Source organism: Pezoporus occidentalis, unplaced genomic scaffold, assembly GCF_034315485.1.
Source record: "Pezoporus occidentalis ecotype Australia unplaced genomic scaffold, CSIRO_AGI_Poc_V1 ctg95, whole genome shotgun sequence".
NCBI classification, from domain to species: Eukaryota; Metazoa; Chordata; class Aves; order Psittaciformes; family Psittacidae; genus Pezoporus; species Pezoporus occidentalis.
Window position 1 is genome coordinate 4,303,191 of NW_026916315.1, and position 20,765 is coordinate 4,323,955.

General features: G+C 37.7%; 1 protein-coding gene across 3 annotated transcripts in view; it reads right to left on the reverse strand.

The window, feature by feature from the left end:
- Positions 1-20,765, reverse strand: part of BRINP3 (BMP/retinoic acid inducible neural specific 3) — a 205,158-nt gene that overhangs the window by 96,828 nt on the left and 87,565 nt on the right. The gene's annotated exons all lie outside the window — the stretch shown is intronic.

Consider the following 20,765-nt stretch of genomic DNA (forward strand, 5'->3'; position numbering starts at 1 on the left):
TCAATTAAGATTGACATACGTCAATTAAGATTTCCCTTAGATAAGATTGTAGAAAAGCCACAGCTAAATATGGTGGAAGCTTCATTTACAAAATTAACACAGAAGGCAAAAAGCAAGAATGCAGCTAGAAAATAACATTTGAGGGAGGGATTCCTGAGACAAAGCATTGCCCATGTGTCCTGGGTTCAGCAGTAGCAGTCATTTTTTCTCCTTCTTGGTAGCTGGTGCAGTGCTGTGTTTTTGACTTTCGGCCTGGGAACGGCGCTGATAGCACCAACATTTTTAGTTACTGCTCAAATGTTTGGCCTGGCCAAGGACTTCCTGAGGCTCATGCTCCGCCAGGGAGGAGGGGAAGCTGAGAGGAAGCAGAGACAGGACAGGTGAGCCAAACTGACCAATGAAGTATTCCATACCACAGTACGTCATGCCCAGGATGTAACTGAGAGTTACCCGGAAGGACTAGGACTGCAGGGTAGGACTAGGTTATCGGCCAGTGCTTGGTCGGGCAGGGTGGGACGAGTTATCAGTCGGCTGGTGATGAGGTGGTGTATTCTCTTGCCTTGTTATTTCTTTTATCATTATTATTATTGGTGGTAGCAGTAGTGATTTGTGTTATACCTTAGTTACTGGACTGTTCATATCTCAACCCGTGGGAGTTACATTCTTTTGATTCTCCTTCCCATCCCTCCGGGAGCAGGTGGAGGGCAAAAAAAGGGCGGGGGGGGGGGGGAGCAAGAGAGCGACTGCGTGATTTATGGCTGACTTTGTTTAAACCACGACACCATGGCTTAATAACTAGGATGAGCTAAGTAAGACATAATCAACAGCAATATTTTTTAACACTTTCGGGTTCACAGCTATTAGTAGACCCGAGATTAATACATTCTTGTATAACCCTTCTACTTTCCAACATCCTCTTGTTTCTTTTGCAGATCCCATCCATCTTATCCACAGCCTAGCTTAAATTCACATGCATAGTAGGTGACAGTTTGCTGCAGCTCCTATGAATTGCTTTTCCTCTCAGACACATTCTTGCAAATGCCATCTTTTTATCAAAAACAAATCAGAAGAATTGTAGTAGAAAGAGCTTTACATAACTTACCTGAAATTTAATGCAATTTACCAGTCAAGAGCATGAGACTAAACAGATCTCCACAGTTCCTTAAAGACTGCACATAGCCAGTGTGCCCAATTTAGTATTTGGAAATCACTGTTTGATAGTTGTAGGGCTTTTTCAACTTAGTTGTCAGGTTTTAAAGTTTTCTCTCACAAATTTACTTTCCTTTTAAGAAGCTACAGAACCAATAACCCCTTTTTTCAGGTTTTTTGGAACTACTGCATGTTGGTGTAGAGATAAATTGCACATAAATATTTTCTGTCTCTAAAATAAAAGAATATTTGTTGGCATATTGACCACATTAACTCAAGCAATAAAAACAGTGTAGCCTGAACTGTAAATGTGCTTTTCTAGTTGGGAAAAAAAAAAAAAAAAAAAAGAGAACAAAGGTTTTATTTCTGTGAATTCTGGGCATACTTGAGTGGCTTGGGGTTTTTTCACTTGAATATATCAGAAAATGTAGATCAGTTGTAGTTCCCAAACAGACCAACAAGACAGAATTGCTTTGATAGCAAGATAAGAATACAAGCTTTGTAATGTAAAATATTCATTTTATACTTGATGAAACCTTTTCTTCTAAACTTGCTATCTTACTAATTGTCTATATCAAAGCTGAGGTTCAAACACAACAGGAAAGTTGCATGTCTTAGAGTAGGTAGTTTGCTGCTACCCTTCACTCTGTTTTCATTGTCAGAATTTTTTAGGATAGAGAAGGCCACCATAATCCCCTCACCTGATCCTTTTTAATGCTGTCAAAGGAATATCACAAAATAGCTTTTGTTGCCTATGTCAGCAAGTTTGTGACTGAAGAAGAAACTGTCTCACAGAAAAGTATCTCCTCCTGACTTTAAAGCTGATGTTGAAGATTTCTCAGAACTTCTCAACAATTGTAGTACTTAACTACAGACAGTTCATTCAACTTGCACTTAGAACAGATTTTTCCAATTTTCATTCCCAATTTTTGAAGCTTTTAATGCACGTCAGGTAGATTACTTTTTTCTAAATATTAGGCATGCTCTGTATAACTACAGCTTTTGTCTGAATCTCCTCTTAACCTTGGCCTAAGTTGATTGACTGCTTCTTTCTGAGCTCTGGTTTTAAACACTATGTCCTAGAACTCTTCTCTGAAAGAGGCAAACGTTTTCCTGGTAGAGCTAGATTACAGCTTTAGAACTCTTTCCACAGCTTTAAAAGTTGAAGCTCTTAAAGAACTTACAAACTAACTTTCCTGAAGTCTTTCTTAAATGAAGTGTTTTGGAATGTGGAGAGATGAAGACCTAAACCTCTGGAAGAGTTAAGAGGAAGAAACTCCATCTCTGAAGATAAAAGAGAGCCATGGGGCACCAAAAGCGAGCTGCCTCCCTGCAGTAGCAGTAATACCTAGATGTGGACAAGCAAGAAATGTCTAACAGATTCTCCAAAAGGAAACCTGAGGAAACATTTCAGACATCAGAAGTAACTGGGTTTATGAGAGCAAAATGTTGGAGCAGGAAAAGCTGGGCTGGATTTCGGGGTGGGAGACTAACGCTACATTATTTCTAGTATGTTGAGTGAGTAGGCTTTTACAAACATTTCCTGGGTATGTGATGGTCACTTTTAACTGCTATACTAAAAGCTAATCTCTTTTTTCAGAAATTTCACTATAAATGAAATCATATCCTTATCTTCCTTTTATATGACTTTTATGAGTATGTATATTTATATACCTGTACATATATGTTCCCTTTCTTCTTTTGGTTTCACATTTTCAAGCAGTAGTATACTCTATTTCCTTCTCCCATCTCTTATTCACACAGTGAAGCTGAACCTTGATTTATGTCATTCAACCTTTACTGCAGTCATTCTAACACAAACTCTCCAGTCCTCAAAAGATTTTTGTACCAAATATAGATTATTCTTCTTTGGAAATTGTGCTCCTGTCCACTGCCAGAGGCAGATTACCAGGCCTGACAGGGTTAATGATCTTCTTAGCAGAGAAAATACTGCCTTCCAAAGCCACTGGAGTACCATTTACCAGAAGAACACCTCCCACAGAGCAGCATAGCATCAGCGCTGGCTGCTGGTCAAGAAAACCCTTGCATTTGCATCATTATGCACAGAATACAAACACTAGCAGTATTAGGAGATTATTCTTTCTTCCTCTTCTCCTTCTACTGTGTAAAAGCCAAGACTAGCAGCTGTCCTGCTGATATTAAGAATCGTAGAATCAGAGAATACTTAGGATTGGAAAGGACCTTAAGATCATTTAGTTTCAAGCCCCCTGCCTTGGGCAGGGACACCTCACACTAAACGATGTCACCCAAGTCTCTCCTTGAAAATGGGGGCTATATTTCCCTTTTTCTAGTTGTCAGGAACTTCACCTGACTGCCATGATTTTTCATATATGATGGACAGTAGCTTAGCAACTTCATTTGCCAGCTCCTTCAGGACACGTGGGTGGATTTCATCAGGACTTCTTGCTCCAGGCCCAAACTGTACACTGGCCTCAAGGGTCCACCATAGCTCAAGCAGGAAAGGCCATTAACACAGGAAGCTGGGAACTAGTAACAAAAAAAAAAAAAAAAACAAAAAAAAAGGAGGAAGAGGACAATTAAAAGCAAGGGGCTTCCTCCTAAATCTGATATCCCCATGCAGAACAGCTTTGCAGTTCTGCAGGGGGCTAATGAGGAAACACACAACATGAAAAATCGGCTGATGCACTGGTAAAGATCACTACTGGTGCTGCCAGGAAAAAGCAGGGGGTCATAGTAGTAGGGGACTCTACTTTGAAAGGCACAGAGGCACCCATCTGTTGGCCTGGCCCAGTCTCAAGGGAGGTGTCTTGCCTACCAGGGGCTCTGATCAGGGATGTTGCTGGGAAGCTGCCTGGTCTAGTAAGTCCCACTGATTATATCCTTCCAGTCGTCCATGTGGGTGCTAGTGATGTAGATAGCAGTAGCTCAGAGAACATTAAGAAGGGCTAGAGATCCCTGGGAGAGTTGGTTAGGGGCTCTGGAGCTCAGATAGTCTTTTCATCAATTCTCCAGGATAAAGGGCAGGACCTTAAAAAGGCTGAGAGTATTGGCCAGGTTAATAAATGGTTAGAACAGCTGTGCCATAGTCAGGGGGTTGGGTATTTAGAACATGGGACTTAATTTGGGAGGCCAGGTCTACTGGAGGATGGTGGAGCTGGGTTGCGCGCTGTTTTTGTAGGAGGCTCGTCAGAGTGGTCAAGAAAGCTTTAAACTAGATGTGTTGGGGTAGGGGGGCATCATTACATCCCAACACTCCCAGTCAGTTGCCAGCACCTATAATAAATGCTCGGCACAATGTAGAGATATTTCAGCCAATAAAGCCAATGAACCGGCTTCATTTGGAGCTCAGCACACATGCCTCTATACAAACACCCATCTTATGGGGAGCAAACAAGAAGAATTAGAGATGTGTGCACATCTACAGGGATATGATATCACAGGCATCGCAGAAACATGGTGGGATGTCTCCTATGACTGTATTGTTGGAATGGAAGGTTACAGGCCTGGCAGACAGAGAGGGGGAGTAGCTATTTATGTCAAGGATAGGCTGGAGAGTATGGAACTCTGTCTGGGGACAGGTGAGCAGTTAACAGAGAGTTTGTGGGTCAGGGTTAAAGGGAGAACAGTGATGGGGGACATTACTGTGAGGATCTCCTACAGACCGCATGATCAAGAGGACTCTTTGGATGAAGTGCTCTATAGACAGATAGGAACAGCCTCACACTCGCAGGCCCTTGTTCTCATGGGGGACTTCAACCACACTGGTATCTGTTGGAGGGACGGTATGGCCTGGCACAAGCAATCCAGGAGGTTCCTCAATTATGTGGAAGACGACTTCCTCCTGCAAGTAATAGAGGAGTTGTCAAGGAGAGGTGCAATGCTTGACCTCGTGCTCACCAACAGGGAAGGGCTCGTTGGAAATGCAACACTCCAGGGCAGCCTTGGCTGTAGCAATGGCCAAGTTCAAGATCCTCAGGACAGTGAGAAGAGCGTGTAGCAAGCTCACTGCCCTGGACTTCAAATGAGCAGACTTTGGCCTCTTCAGGAACCTGCTTAGTAAGGCTCCATGGCATATAGCCCTAGAGGGCAGGGGTCCCAACTCTGTTGGCTGATATTCAAGGACCACCTGCTACAGGCTCAGGAGTATTGCTTCCTGACTAGAAGTACGTGCAGCAGGAGGGCCAGGAGGCCTCGCTGGATGGATAAGGAGCTGCTGAGGAAACTTAGAAGGAAAAGAGAGGCTTATAAAAGGTGGAAGCAAGGACAGGAGGCCTGGGAAGAATACAGGGATGCTCTCCAGGAAGCTAGGGACCAGGTTAGGAAAGCTAAGGTCCAGTTAGATCTAAACCTGGCTAGGGATGTGAAAGATAGTAGGAAGGGATTCTATGGGTACATTGCAAATGATTAGGGACAACGTAGGCCCTCTCTGGAAGCTATCGGGAGAACTGGCTACACAGGATTTGGAGAAGGCTGAGGTTGTTAATGACTAGTTTCCTCAGTCTTCATTGGCAAATGCTCTGACCACACCACCCAAGTCTTGGAAGGCAGACACAGGGATTGTGAGAATGAAGACCCTAGGCCCACTGTAGAAGAGGATCTGGTTCGAGACCATCTTAAGAACCTGAATGTTCTTAAGAAGTTGAAGAAGCTGAGATTTAATAGCAGGTGGTACCATCTGTGATACCTAGCTATTCCAGCCTAAATGATATGTTAACCATTAATTCCTTAATGCTCAGGGCAAAGACTGTTGTTGAGAAGAATGATGGCTTTGAATTGCTAGGCTCGTACAAAAGAGAGAACATAAGTCAGCCTGGCTCCTAGGATAAAGCCTATAACAGAGCCACATTTTTACCATAAGTAGTGCCAGAGGTTGTGGGCAGCATTCTCTCTGTCTTCCTACCTATCAGAACAGTGTATTTGTATGTCATATCAAAAATCTGTGTTGAGGCTGGTTGGCTAAGACGTATGCAAGAGCCCTGAAGTCCTGTAGTGCCAATTCTGACCAGCTGTACTGTATGCATGCCACAGCCTCTGTCTGCTGAACAGGATCTCCTGTCATTTGTTCTACTTAGAGGAAGTTAAACTGAAGAATGATCATCCAGGAGTCAGTGTGGGGTAAAATAAAAGCATAATTTCAATACATCTTTTATCTCAACACTATTTTTTTTCTTATTTCTTAGCATATCTTTCCTGTGTTACTGTGCAATGACATTCGGAGTGATGTTTACTCTAAGGAAAAAATTAATGTTCTGACATGAAACACCCTTTAACAGAGTATTCCATGAGATGTCTTGAAAGACGTCAAAGTGCGAGTGGATCTGAAAGTAATTTTAGGGCACCAGGCCAACAAGGGCTGTCAATTTTTCTTTTGAATTTCAAGCCATAACACTTTTTTCAAAAGTGTATGTAAATTATACATTTTCTTCTGCCACTGCACTCATTACAATACATTTTAAATCATATGGTATGGAGACATACAGTGAAAGGTCTATATAAAACATCTAGTTGAAGGAAATGAAAAAAATGTCATTGTACTGTAAAACTGTAATGTGTAGAAGATTTGAAGGGGAATATAATCTTTTCTATTGCAGGTGATTAAATCAGAGCCTTCAAACAGATTTACAGTGAGCCTGATGGATTCTTCTTAACCATAACAGTGTCTCCCATTACTATTTTTATAATTTCTGTTTCAGAACCACAAATTAATCTGTTGTACTCAGCAATAAAGAGGCATACAGACAAAACCAAACTATAATAAATAATTGAAAATTTAAAGGTAGTGTTTCTTATTCACCCTATTTCTCATTCAGAAAACTGAAGCATAGTAAGGCTGAAGATACAAAGTACTGTGAGTAAGTATGACCTCCTTCTGTCCCATAGGTAGAGCAGACCAAAAAGCTTTATGAACTGGCCACAGACATGTGCCTAAACATTGTTTTGATATTGTGAAACATAACAACAACACTATTGCAGTTTGTAGGAATTCAAATTGTCGAAAGCAGTAGAAAATAAATCAAAATATTTTCTGAAAATACTTCAGTGTTTTATTTGTTTATTGCTTAGCTCTTAAGGGAATGTGCTGCTGATCTCTGTTGCATCTATACGTTATCCTTCTATCTAAATATTGTTTCACTGGTAGCAGAAAATGCTCAGATCTCTAATTACACACAAAAAAATAAACCCAGGGATTCTTATTCAGTATATAAAAATGTTTTAGTTTTATTTTTTACAACAAAAAGGATGCTTCTGTTGTAGCACAACTATCTATATTTATTCAAAATAAATTTGGGACTTTACTTTATTAAAAATGTTCCTGGTGTTATTCTTTTTTCCAGGGATGTAAATTGCAAATCTCTCTAAAGAACCAGTGGAATTACAACAGTGAGCGGAACAGAGAATCAGAGCAACAAACTTGTCAATATAAATCGAGATTACAAACACAGGTCCTTCTAATGCTCTTAACTAAATAAAAGTGTTGAATGGGAGTTGAGTTGCTAATTCCTGCAACAGAAAGTGTTAAATGTAGTATCTGAAAAAAATTATTTATGTGCCATATACTTGTAATATTTCATTTTACTTTCAATACTTCTTGAATGACACAGATATAGAAATTATGCAAGATGAGGAAAAAAACTTGGAAACAAAATTTTCAGGACTTTAGGACTTACATAAAACTGGTAGGTCAGCTTGTAGTATAGCTTATATATGTTGGAGACTTTGTACACAACTAAATCCATTCTGAAGCTCAGGCTATAGTAAAAATGCTGAATAAGACTCTTAATCCTTCTACAGAATCCAAATATGAGTTTTTAAAGATGTTTCAGGTAGGATAAAGCTCTATTTTGAATTTTACTATTGTAAAATATATGTATTGCAAGTGCATGACTACAAAATTTCTGTGTCTGCATCCATTTCTTCATCCCTCACAGCACTTCTGTAGAATAGATCTGAGAGACAAAAATAAGAGTGATTGTGGAAAATTTCAGATGGTATCTAAGCACTAGCGGGACTTTAAATATTATATATAATGTCACACAATTATCATATACACCAAAAATTTCATTTATAATATCATTAATAGTGACACAGTATCCTGGTTTTGTCTGGGGTAGAGCTAATTTGCTTTCCAGTACCTGGTGCAGGGCTGTGTTTTGGCTTTAGTGGGAATAATGCTGATAAAACACCAATGTTTTAGTTGTTGCACAGTAGTGCTTACCCCAGTCACGGACTTTTCAGTCTCTCATTCTCTGTCAGTGAAGAGGTGCACAAGAAGCCAGGAGGAAGCAGAGGCAGAACACCTGGCCCAAACTTGCCAAAGGGGTATTCCATACCACAGCATGTCATGCTTGGTATAGAAACTGGGGGGAGTTACCTGGAAGGGACTGATCACTGCTCAGGTAGGGGGGCTAGGTATCAGTCAGCAGGTGGTGAGGAATTGTGTGTCACCACTACTTATTGGTTTGTTAGTTTGTTGTTGTTGTGTGTTGTTTTTTCTTTCCCCTTTTATCTTTATATCTCCTTCCTTTTCTTTCCCTATTGCTAGTATTACGTTGTAGTTTAATTGTTAAACTGTTCTTATCGCAATGAGCGAGTTTTACATTCTTCAGATTCTCCCCCACATCCCACCCTGGCCGGGGGGAAGCAGGAAGTGAGTGAATGGCTATGTGGTGCTGAGTTGCTGGCTGGGCTTTAAGTACAACACATGGCTTGGGAAGGAGTGAAACATCATGCACCCTGCAAAGGCTGGAAAAAGAATTGCTGAAGAGGGGCATATTTTACAAACAACTAAGAGACGTGGTACACGGCACATGCCCACATTTCATTATGCTCAGAGTTACTCTGACTTTATACTAACAGGGTTGAGCTAAAGCCTGTTCTATGCCACTGGTAGCTGTATTAACAGTGTCATTACAGTGCTTGAGCTAAAAGCAGTAACATCAGAAATGGTGACTTGTTACTGTAAGTGCAGTGCCATGTGAGTGCAGCTGAACTGCTGGTTAATATCTGGTCAGTTTGACAGGGTTAGAGACCTTTTCCATTTTATTCATGAAACAGAAGTTTTAACATTTGGGCAGCAGTGAAAGCTATGCAGGCCAATTGTAATCAAGAAAAGATGTAATTATTGAATTAAAATTAGCAAAAAAAGATGACTATCTTCTAGATGTGTTTCAATTTGAGGTTGATTAGCCAATAATTTCAGATTATTAGTCACAGTATAGCAACTCTGCTTAGAACCCTGGTGCTCTGTCTTCTGTTCTGCAACAAGCTTAAGCTAATAAGGGCCTACATGAATGTTACAGTATTTTCCTAGAAATGTTGCTTAGGAAAAAACAGAATGCAACATGGCTGTACAAATCTAGAAACAGAGTCAAAATTAACTGGCTTTCCAAACCATATGCCCAGCAGATCTGATGGCACTTTTCTCCAGGTTTTTTGTGTAAGGAGTAATGTTGGGCAATTATTGGAGATTCTGTTTTGGCCACATTAAACTTATCTATTAATGTCTTGGCTAGAATTATTTACACCCTATTGTAAAACACACCAGCTTTGCAATGCTGCCATGAAAAATACCAGTGCACCTCCACAGTGTGAACTGTTTGTCATAAATTGAGTGTTAAATATACTTCAGTATTCTATATAAAATAGGAATATGTTACACAAAATGAAAATGATGTGAGGATAAATGAAGTAATCTTTTGTAGTTATGAACAATGGCAGTTCAATACTGCATATCTATTCAAGTAGGGGCCTGTGATGAATTACAAAACATTGCACCTCCAGTTTGCCAGCTTGACTGCAATTCAGTGTGGTAACAAAGCAAGCATTTTTGCCATCTGATGGTTGCCTAGTGGCCAGTTGGAACTCCAACTCCACTACCTAGAGTAAGTGTATGTATCTCACAAACATATTACAGGAGGAAGCTAATCAGCATATTCATAAATACTCTCACTAAAAACAATGCATCAAATAGACAATACCAGGGTTTCCTCTTCCGGTCTCAGAAAATGTCAGCAGTGTAAAAAAAGACAGGAAAGTCAAAAGTCTTCTTTCACAAAGCTGAATGCTACATTTGTATTTCTTTATACATTGAGTTGGCTACAAGTCTGTAATGCTTATTGTACTAGCATGAAACTCACACAATCATCAGTATCTGTAGATATCTTCATTTTCTCTGAGTTAGACCAACTATGGTGCAGACAGTAGTGATTCTTGACTTATCTTGGACTAAGTCAGAGCAAGTACCATATATATGGAGCAACTCACTTCACTTTTGAACCTGGGACCAGCTGAAAGCATGTCAAAGATGACAATAAATTAGGAGTAGAAAATTCATAAACCTCTAAACAACACAGAAACAAAAATCTCCCTTCCACGAGATTCCTTTTCTTACATTTCTTGTAAGAAGTTGTTCACAGACAAACAAAGCTAAAAAAAAAAAACCCTCCCTACCTCTCCTACAGTCAGTTACATCTCTATCAGGTAGGAAGAAACAGAGGTAAACATTTCTTTTTTGATTTTCTGGCAGGTGTTCAAGCACTGTGTCATGAGATTTAAACAAATGCTTAGATGGATAGAATTACCCCCTTGATTACCCCTGCTTTTTTCTCATCTCTAAACCTGACAGTTTTGTGTGGTTGAGATTTAATTCCCCTCACCACAGGATCACCGAAAAGTGGTGAATAACATTTTCTCTCATGCAGGGGTCACTGACATTTATATTCAGGGGTGATCTTTAGCAAAAGCGACTTCACCCCATTGAAACCACAGTAGAAAAAGCAGGTTCCAAAAAGACATGCATAGATACAAGAGCACTAGGTTTCCTCACATATACTCCTGGAATTAAGAAGAGATGTGCTACCTGGAGCTTATATACTGTTACCTCTTTTGGGACAATATTGTCTTTATGAAGGCGCCTTACTGAGATATCATCCCTTGACATGAATGAGCTTCAGGGAAGTACACACTGCCACAGGAATCTGGTGAGAATTCTAGCCTGAATTCATGGGTCTTTCTTTCCAAGCAAATTAAATCATACTGAGAATGTATGGATATCCTGGCTTGAATGTGGATGAGACCAAAAAAATGTCCTTGATATGGAGAAGCACTCTAGACAACCTTGACGCAGTCATGAATCCTTGCATACTTTCAGGAGAAACTTGACCTAGCAGCAGCTGCGCAGGTAGTAGCAAATACTTTATTCACCTCTTCACCTCTTTAGCCTAAATAAGATCACAAAATTCACTGCCAAATAACAACTATCTAAATGCTAATTAGGACACCAGGTGATTTTATTTCATCACTGAATTTTTCTTGAAACAGAAATAAAGAGTTGCAGCAGTTCAAGCCTTTTTTAAAAAAAATAGAGAGAATGCTTGATTTTCTTGAAACTGTTGTTCCTATGGGGTAATGCTGCATCATGTGAAAATTAGTGCAATTTATGAGAATGAAGGAAATTACAGGAAAAAATATCCTCCATATCTTTACACCCATGTCATACTAAAGTTAATTTACTCAAGCAATGAAAAGTTAAAAGTATAAAAAATAAAAGTATTTAAGGTGGTTATAAATCAAACACTTTCTGCATATATAGTAATTTTTTATGTGTTCTCTCTCTGGTTGAGAGTTTAGTATGCTTTGGATTCTGTGGAAAAATATATGTCATAAAATTTAGGAAACATAAATCTGGGGTTTGTAGTAGAATATTTGTAATATTCTGTATATATAAATGACACATTTACAGCATGAATAAAGAGAAAAGATTTTTGCATAAAATAAAATAATTTGATTCCACAATCTTCTCCTTTGCCCCAGAAACTCTGTAGCAATAGTAATCATCATGAAATAAGAAAACTAAGCGCCCTTCAGCCATGAGACTTTCATGCTTCAATTTGATCTATTAGTATCCATTTACAGCCCAAATAAGGAAGATTTGTTTCAGTCATTTGAATGTAGGAGTAGAACCTGGATCTCTTAGATTCCTTTCAAAGAGTATGTTGTTAGTGGTACACTATCAACTTAGAAGGCTTTTATATGTGGGATTCTACAGAAATTATCCTGAACTTGGTTCTTTGAAAAAAAATATTATTCATAAAATATTCAGATGATATTAAGATGAGGGCTCTGGCAAGTGTTTCTAAAGATTTATAGAAACCATAGAAATGGTCGGAAATCAAAAAGATGGGATGTGATAAAAAGCAAGGAACTACACTTAAAAAAAGAGACAATACATACCAAATAAGTTATTAAGTAAGTAGAAATATGATAGAATAGATTAAAAAAAAAAAAAACCTGCATGGAATTTTACTGAAAACATGGTAAATTCTTACATAGAAGAAGAACATTCTTTGTATGACAACAAAATACCTATGTCACTTTCCAGATTTCAGCTAAGATCTCAACAAGAATAGTGCCCCCAAAGAAAGACATACATATGTAATGTTTAAATCCTTTTAAAAACAGCAAGGAGATAAAAAAGTAAAAGACATTTCTTATTAGGAAAATTTAGACATTCGGGTTGTTTTTTTTCAAGAGAATACAAGCTTCTGGAAGACATGACAAGAGGCTTCTAGTGTGAAATGTTGTTGAGAAACAGGAGGTGAACAATTGCCCAGCTAGGGAAAACAATCTTTATTTGGAGCAACAAAGTCTGAACAAGAGATCTGTCTCAGCCTTACGTTTCTGCAAATCTGGCATTGCAAATATGAGCAAAACTATTGTGCTGACTAATGCTGTGATACAATTTACTGTATTCCCTTTCTTTGAGACTAATAATTTTCCAAACCTGATAAATTTTGACTCAGAGATTCCAACAAGATGCCATTTTAATTACACAGAACTTGTGTAATTAAAAGTCCTAAAATGTTAAAAATAAGAAAATATATATATATGTATTTTTTATTATTAAGGTCTTTTTTATTATTAAGGTTATCATTTCATCTCACACCCAAGAACAGGAAAAACTGACACTCATCTCTAAAACCATGAAATTGTTTCTTCTTGGAAGTCACAGAAAAAGGAAAAGTTGGTCCTCTCTATGACAGCAGGTACACATGTGGCGTTGCCCTTGCAAAGTAGTCAGTTATTCATGTGTGATTTGGGAGAATCCCAGAATCATAGAATTATAGAATAGCTTGGGTTGGAATAGACCTTCAGAGGTCATCTAATCCAACCACCCTGCAATGAGCAGGGTCATCTTCAACTAGATCAGGTTACCCAGAAGCACATCCACCCTGGTTTTTATGTCTCCAGGGTTGGTGCATCTACCACCTCTCTGGGCAACCTGTGCCCGTATTTTACCACCTTCATTGTAAAAATTTTTTCCCTCAATAGAAGGCTTAATTTGAATGAAGCATTCTTCTCCTTTGGCTCCTGGGTTATGTTGTTACATTCTTCTAGTACATTTTTCAGTAACTGCTTGAAGCATGACCATGTAAATTTTGTTTACATCACTGCTACAAATTACAGTGCTGTTGTCACAACCAAGAGATAATACAAGTCATAAATTCCTACAAAAATTTAAATTGTTATAAGAAACTCTAAGGATTATTTCAGGTGAATGTTCTAAGAACAGGTGATAATTTAGAAGCTGTCATCAGCGGGAATGAAAACAGAAATGTCTTTCAAATGGGAGAAGAATTATTTATTAGGAAACTGTATTTCCAGACTTTCTGCAGAACAGCTGTGGGTCTTTTAATAAACTACAGTTGTAGCGATATCCTGCCCTTTTGGTCCCACAGTAAGTAATTCAAATAAGCATGTAACTCAGACATGATAGCTGCCCTGACAGCTGGAGATAGTGTGACAAATACCTCTTCCAGTTGAGACATTGACATAATTGAAATGTGCTGTGAGGGGAGAACAAAAGAGACAGCACGGATAATCAGCAGCAAAACCCACATGAAGGGTACAGACCATCTACTGCTCTGCTTTTACTAGCACAGCCGTTTTATATTGTTCAGGTTGGCTGTGATAATTGTGATTTCCTAACGGGATTGCCATAACACTGGAAGCAGAGTGGATTGATCTTTCATTAAACATTTACAAAGCTTACCAGCAAGCTGTAGAAGATGAAAAGTGAAAACACCATAGATATGCTGAAGTTTACAGGAACATCCTTCCTTAGATCTTTTAAGACAATATCTTGAGAAAATATAAATGAAATATTATTTTAAGATTCTATTTGTCTCAAATAATCTTAAGATATTTTTATTGAAGTATTTTTCTACTGTGTTTGTTCAACCAATAACTGGGATGCAAATGGGTTTGTATAGGGGACAAAACCTGGCACTGAAGACCAGGTCTGTAAGAGATCTTATCTCATTTTCATGGGTGACTAAGCATACTCTTTATAGGATTTTTATAGCCTTACACCTTTACACAGCAGCAGAATAAATATTTTCATTTTTCTAGTGAGTATTCTGGGATACAAAATACGTGACTAATCAGTATATATGTGACCTTGTGATGTTTGGGAAGGGGCTTTAGGGACTTTGAGAACAAAATACATCATATAGCCGTTGCAAATTACAATTCTTTAAACACAGAGAATAACCCCTTTGAGCCTCAGTTTTCCCATCTGGAAAAATTATAACTATTGAGGCATTTATTCATTATATATGGAAGTCATAATAGTTCTATTTGTAAAATGTTATTCAAAGCCCAATTGTGTGCCACTCTGTAATCAGAAATATCAACACTGGAAATATAGCTAAAGCCTTTCTTCACTATGAGAAAAGTAGGATTTTGTAAGATGTTGGAACTTTAAGGTCCCTTCCAACCCAAAACATTATATGAGTCTATGAATATTTTTCTTCTCTTTTCAGCCATCATTATCATTCTTTATTAGCTAGACAAATAGTGCATAGGTAAAAATTCTATACCCTTCACCCTACAGAATACATTTTTCATTTTATGGGGACCACAAAGTACAGACTGACCCAAAACCTTTGTCTAGGCACTAGCAAGAGTAGAGCTAATAGTTTTGCTCTGATTAGAAGACAGCCACACCAGCATATAGAGTTAATCCATTGAGGGAAGCATGACCGAAACCACATAGGAGGAATTGAGAACTTCCTCATGGCCCCTAAAAGAGGGTTGTGCCTGGGGAAAGGTGTGTTTTAAATGACTGTGTGATTTAGGTAAGGGAATGACGTACAGGGTGGAGAAAGGGATGCTTAGGAAGTATTTTTAAATGCCTCTTCCAACATCATTTTCTTTCTGAAAAAAAAAAAATTAAATGAAGATTGAATTTTGTAGAATAGGTAATTGAAGCTTTCTGTGTTTTCTCTTATATTTTTAAGGGGCCTCATTGCACTTCCATGAAGCAGTGGAGCTTTGCTAGCTCTAGGCAATCCCTGATGCCCCTAACAGTCTTAGCTTGTTTGTTCTCTTTGAGACGCTCCAGTCGCAATTATCCGCACTTCTGTTCAGAGGTACACAGGTGTATAAGCCGCACTCAGATAATGAGATGGGAATATAGACCTGCTGGCATAATCATCATAACATGATCTAAGTTGTATATTTATAACTATACAAAAATGTCTGAACAGAAAATTGACAAGAATCAAGTCCATTTCGTTTCATAGGTAAATAAGCTGTATCATTTATACAAACCTTAAACACTATTGGGAAGGTGAAAATGGGCATGGGTGGATGCATCAGCTGGTTTTAACATATTTGCAGCAAGCTGTCAGTCAAATTACTGACAGCAGCAGAGTTATCCACAGCATCAGTGTTGAGATTAGAGGGCATGCTTGATTTTGTTATATTTTTAGGATTGTATATACCGCAGTTTTAAACTGTGTGTCTTATCTGTCCTAGCTAAATTATCCTGGACAAAAATGAATGCAAGACAGCACATAACCCTTTGCCTTTTGGTTTCTACCTACCCTTTACTGCATCAGGTTTATTACCTCAATACATGTCAAAGCAAATGTCACTGCCTGGCACTTTGTGCTGGTTTGCTAAACACTTCTACCCAAGCCTAGAATGCTTCTGTGACAGGTTTATTGACAAGATAAGAAAAAAAATGTTGAATATTTTAGGGGCTTGTGTGATAATTTTAGCTTCCTTTCTATATAATACACACACAAACACAAGTAATGGTATTATACCTGAGGGGTATATATCTACGCATATCTTACCTCAATCAAGATAAATCAAAGAATAGAGACATTCAGTGGAAGTAACACCCTCTGGAAATCGTAACCATTTAAAATTTGCCAAAAAATACAAAAATAAAAGATGGAAACAATGGATAATAACTTTACTAATGTGAAAGGAGATAAATTTAATTATTAACTTTAGAGGTAGAATAATTTTAATTTAAGGTAGAATCTGGTCATCTAAATTCAGCATCTGCTTCAATAAGGAGTAAATATGCTAAGTTTCTCCTTTCCATCTCCCACCTGGCCTTGACTGAATCAATTAAAGATAATCAAAAATAGGTATTAAAAAATTTCAAATGCTCATCTTCCTTTTTATCTATACCTAGATTGTTGAATAACTAAGTTCTCCCTGAGGCATCTTTACAAATATGAGCCATCAAAATACTTTCAATAGCTTAAATGAACCTGTGATATTCTAAATAAAAGTCTGGAAGAAAACTAATGAAGTAAAGATTAGTGTGAAGTAGTTCCAAAATGACTATGAAATAAGAAGTGAAATAATCTGTTCTGTACTTGCTGAAGCCAGTAGGAGGCCTGTGGTCAGTACTGTTCCCCAGGGATCAACACTGGGTCTGGTCTTATTTAAGCTGTTTACCAGCTACCTAAACGAAGAGCTAGAGTGTACCCTCAGCAAGCCTGCTGATGATACAAAGCTGGGTGAGTGGCTGATACACCTCAAAGCTGTGTTGCCAGCCAGCAGGACCTTGATAAGATGGAAGATTAGGCAGAGAGAAACCTAATGAGGTTCAAGAAGGGCAAGTGTAGGATACTGCACCTGGGGAGGAAGAACTACAAGTACCAGTATAGACTGGGGGCTGACCTGTTGGAAAGTAGCTCTGCAGAGAAGACTTAGGAGTGTTGGTAGATGCTAAGTTGACTATCTATGAGCCAGCAGCATGCACTTGCAGCCAGGAGGGCCAATAGTATCCTGGGGTGTATTGCGTGGATGTCATCCTTTCCCTCCAGCATGACTACACCACACAGCTTAATCTTTAGCAAACTTGCTGAGGGTGTACTCAATCCCACTGTTCATGTCCAACCAACAAAGATGTTAAACAGCACCAATGCCTGAAGAGCACTATTTGTCACTGATTTCCACTTGGATATCAAGTTTTTGACCACAAGCCTTTGAGTGTGATCAGCCATTCAATTCCTTATCCACCAAGTAGTTCATCTGACAAATCCATGCCTCTCCAATTTGGAGACAAGGATATCTTGCAGGACTGTGTCAAATGTTTTGCACAGGTCTAGGGAGATGACATTTCTGGGCTTATCCAGTGTCTAATAAATAAGCTTCAGGACTTCCATATTTTACAAGATAATTTGAGCCTTCGGATTCAAGACCCTCTGATACTGCTAACATAGTTGTGACACTATATAATGATATGTAAAGGCAAAGTTACTCAACATCGATGAAATATGAGCAGCTGAAAGGTTTTGATACTGAATGGACATCAGTCACTAAAGAACAGTAAATCTGTAAGTGCCTGCTTATTAATTTGCAGTAGGTATATAGATAAGTATATATTTATATTTAGGTTTTGTATAGGATATATAAGAGTTGTACAATAATCATCCACTAAAATGCTTACACTGAGAACAAATAATGCATTAGTGAGCTCTGTGGATAACCCTACTATCTCTGTAAGTAAATTGAAAACTAAAATCTGTCAGAAAAGCTGGCAATCCCATGAGGTTAGAGCATCTGATTTACTTTATTTAGAGATCATGACAGAGAAAAGAAGTTAGTATTTTCATAACAAGTCCTAAAACAATAGAAGCAAATGGTAAAATAAACCCTAAGTTTAATGATGTCTACTGTAAATTTGGTCTATGAAAGTTCAATACAAAGCCCACTAATGTTGATGAAGAAACAGTCAGAAAATAGATCCAGAAGCCATAAAGATTTTTAAATACTATTTCTATTCTTCTGGACTTAAATCTGAATTAAAACTATATATGAATAAATTATTCAGAATCAATGTCTGATCAATTTGGATCACAGTGTGCCCATTAGCAGATTATTTTTTGTAGCTTATTCAATATTTGAATGTAGTAAGAATATTTTCCTTGTATTCTCTATTGGGAATAATACATTATATCTACTTGACACCATACCCAGGCTGCCAGTTAACTGTGATAGTTACACGAATCTTCTTTGATAACATAACTGACAAGCAAGCACATGTATAGATGAACTGAATCACATGAGAACATGCTGATCTGTCCATTTGATATTGTGTCTGTGGCTTTGGGGAGAGAGCAACTTAAATCGAAATCTTTCTTTTTCAAAACTCTGCAGAGATAGATGCTAATGTTTAACTGGTACACATAAAAAAAAATAAGATTATTATTTGCAATCAAAAAAAGAAAGCTAAAGCATCTGAAAAACTCAAAAGAGAGGATATCTAACAGGCCATCCTATTACAAATTGAATCTGAAAAACTAACATATGTATTTGGTATCAAACTGTTCTCAAAGAAACGGATCAATTTAAAGTTACCAAGGCCAGAAATCTAAAATTAGCTAAACAAAATTAGCTTCATTGGTTTTGGCTCACTCATCCTTTCCTGTTGATCTATGTGAATTTATAAAAAACTGGACAACAGCCAAAGTCTTACTCCATTCATTACAGATGTGATTTGATTTTTCTTGTTAAAGGATACTATAGTAGAAAATCTTTTTACTCAAAGTCTATAAGAATTTTTATTTTGGCCAGTGGTTTGATTTTGTGTGATTAAAATAGTATATCTGCTTGTTAATCAATTCTTAGAATAAACATACTTATTTTTTACCTTATCAGTCAAAATCTCAGGTGACGTTAATAGAATAGCTAATAGAATGAGTTTAATAAAATAACTAATGACCTTTTAATTCCCCTCTGAATGTATCATCCCTGAAGGCTTCAGGTATAGTTAATTCTCATTTGCTATTTATACTTTAACAGTGTCCCAGTACGTTAAACTTAAGTACTTCGATGAGGTTTGTTACGTACATGGTATGCCACAGCAAGTTCAACAGAAATTCATGCAGTTCTCAATTATTTTTTCTTTAATATTAATTTCTATATTATAGAGGATGTATCATCTATAATTTAGTATTTTTATTTCTATTATTTCTGAATATGTTGAATGAGAAAGATCATCGTCGGTTAGCCTATATGTTTCTACATTGCAGTCTGAACTGTGTTTTGTTAGAAGTATTCCCCAATACTACTCACACCTTTTCCTAAGCAGTATAGTAAGGACATACATGTGAGACAAGTTTTGTCAGAATAGCCTCTAGAAGTTCCCCGACAATGAGCAGGCCTGCCAGCAAGAAAAAACAAGAATGTGTTGTCTTTGCATAATTTCATTTTGTATGGAACAGAGAATTTTCATATGCTCTATCATTCACAACAGTTTTGTTTTGACAGGACTTATAAAGTTGCTGACTTGTAATTTCTGAGTTAAAGTTGTTCAACAACTTCTGAAAGGTAAAGGAAATGCTACAGGTCTTATCTTGAATTAAAAAGGGGAAAAAGAAAATCTTTCAAATTGTCATTAAAAGTATAGACTGACTAAATGAATTAGTCACAGCTATATACATTAGGCTTAAATTGCAAAGCTGATGTAACTTCTAAGCAATAATGAAGTCAATTCAATTGTGTCCACCTTATAACATGTTTATATTACCTGCATGTTCTGTGTATACATCTATTTTATTATTCTGTAAATTCCACCAAAAAGTGAATACAAAATTCAGGATAAGCTTAATGTAGCAAAAATCCATTTCTGAAGGCAATTTTTTCAACAGATATTACAATCTGATATGACCAATTACCTTTTCGCCTATTCTTTAAATTAGAAATTCAAAGCATACACTACATGTATCATAGGAGATTACACCACAATCTAAACACTGATGCTGAAGTGATACCCAGGTCAGGACTGTAAATGAGATGTGGTATGTCAGTAGGTATGTCCATAAAATACATTTTAAATTAACACAATACTTCAAATGCAGCACAGAGACCACAGAGAAGAGCGAAAAGGCAACTCATACAAGAAAGTAGGGTTGTTTAAAGCTGAAATGAGAGGGGCATCATCCTTTACCTTCATCACTATTTTCTATTTATAAGATTTTCCTCTGCATTAGAAAGTGATTACAAATGAATTTCTAAAACTAGTGCCTCTTGCAGTTCATTCCTCTGCATTCCCTGAATGCATAGTTGACACATGTTGGCAAATATTACCCTCTGTTACACTTCAGTGGAACTTCTGTCTTTTTTCCTCAGTGCCCAATTTGCAGTGGAGAAGCTAATAACAATTGCCTTCATCCAAGTGCTCATTTACCTGTTTCTATGTTTGATAGCTTCCCTGTAAGGAGGCACAAGATATTTCCATCTTCTTTCTTATATATTTTCTGCTGTTTTGTTATCGTCTGCTAAATAACATTGCAGTAAATACTTAAATGTATTGTCTGGGA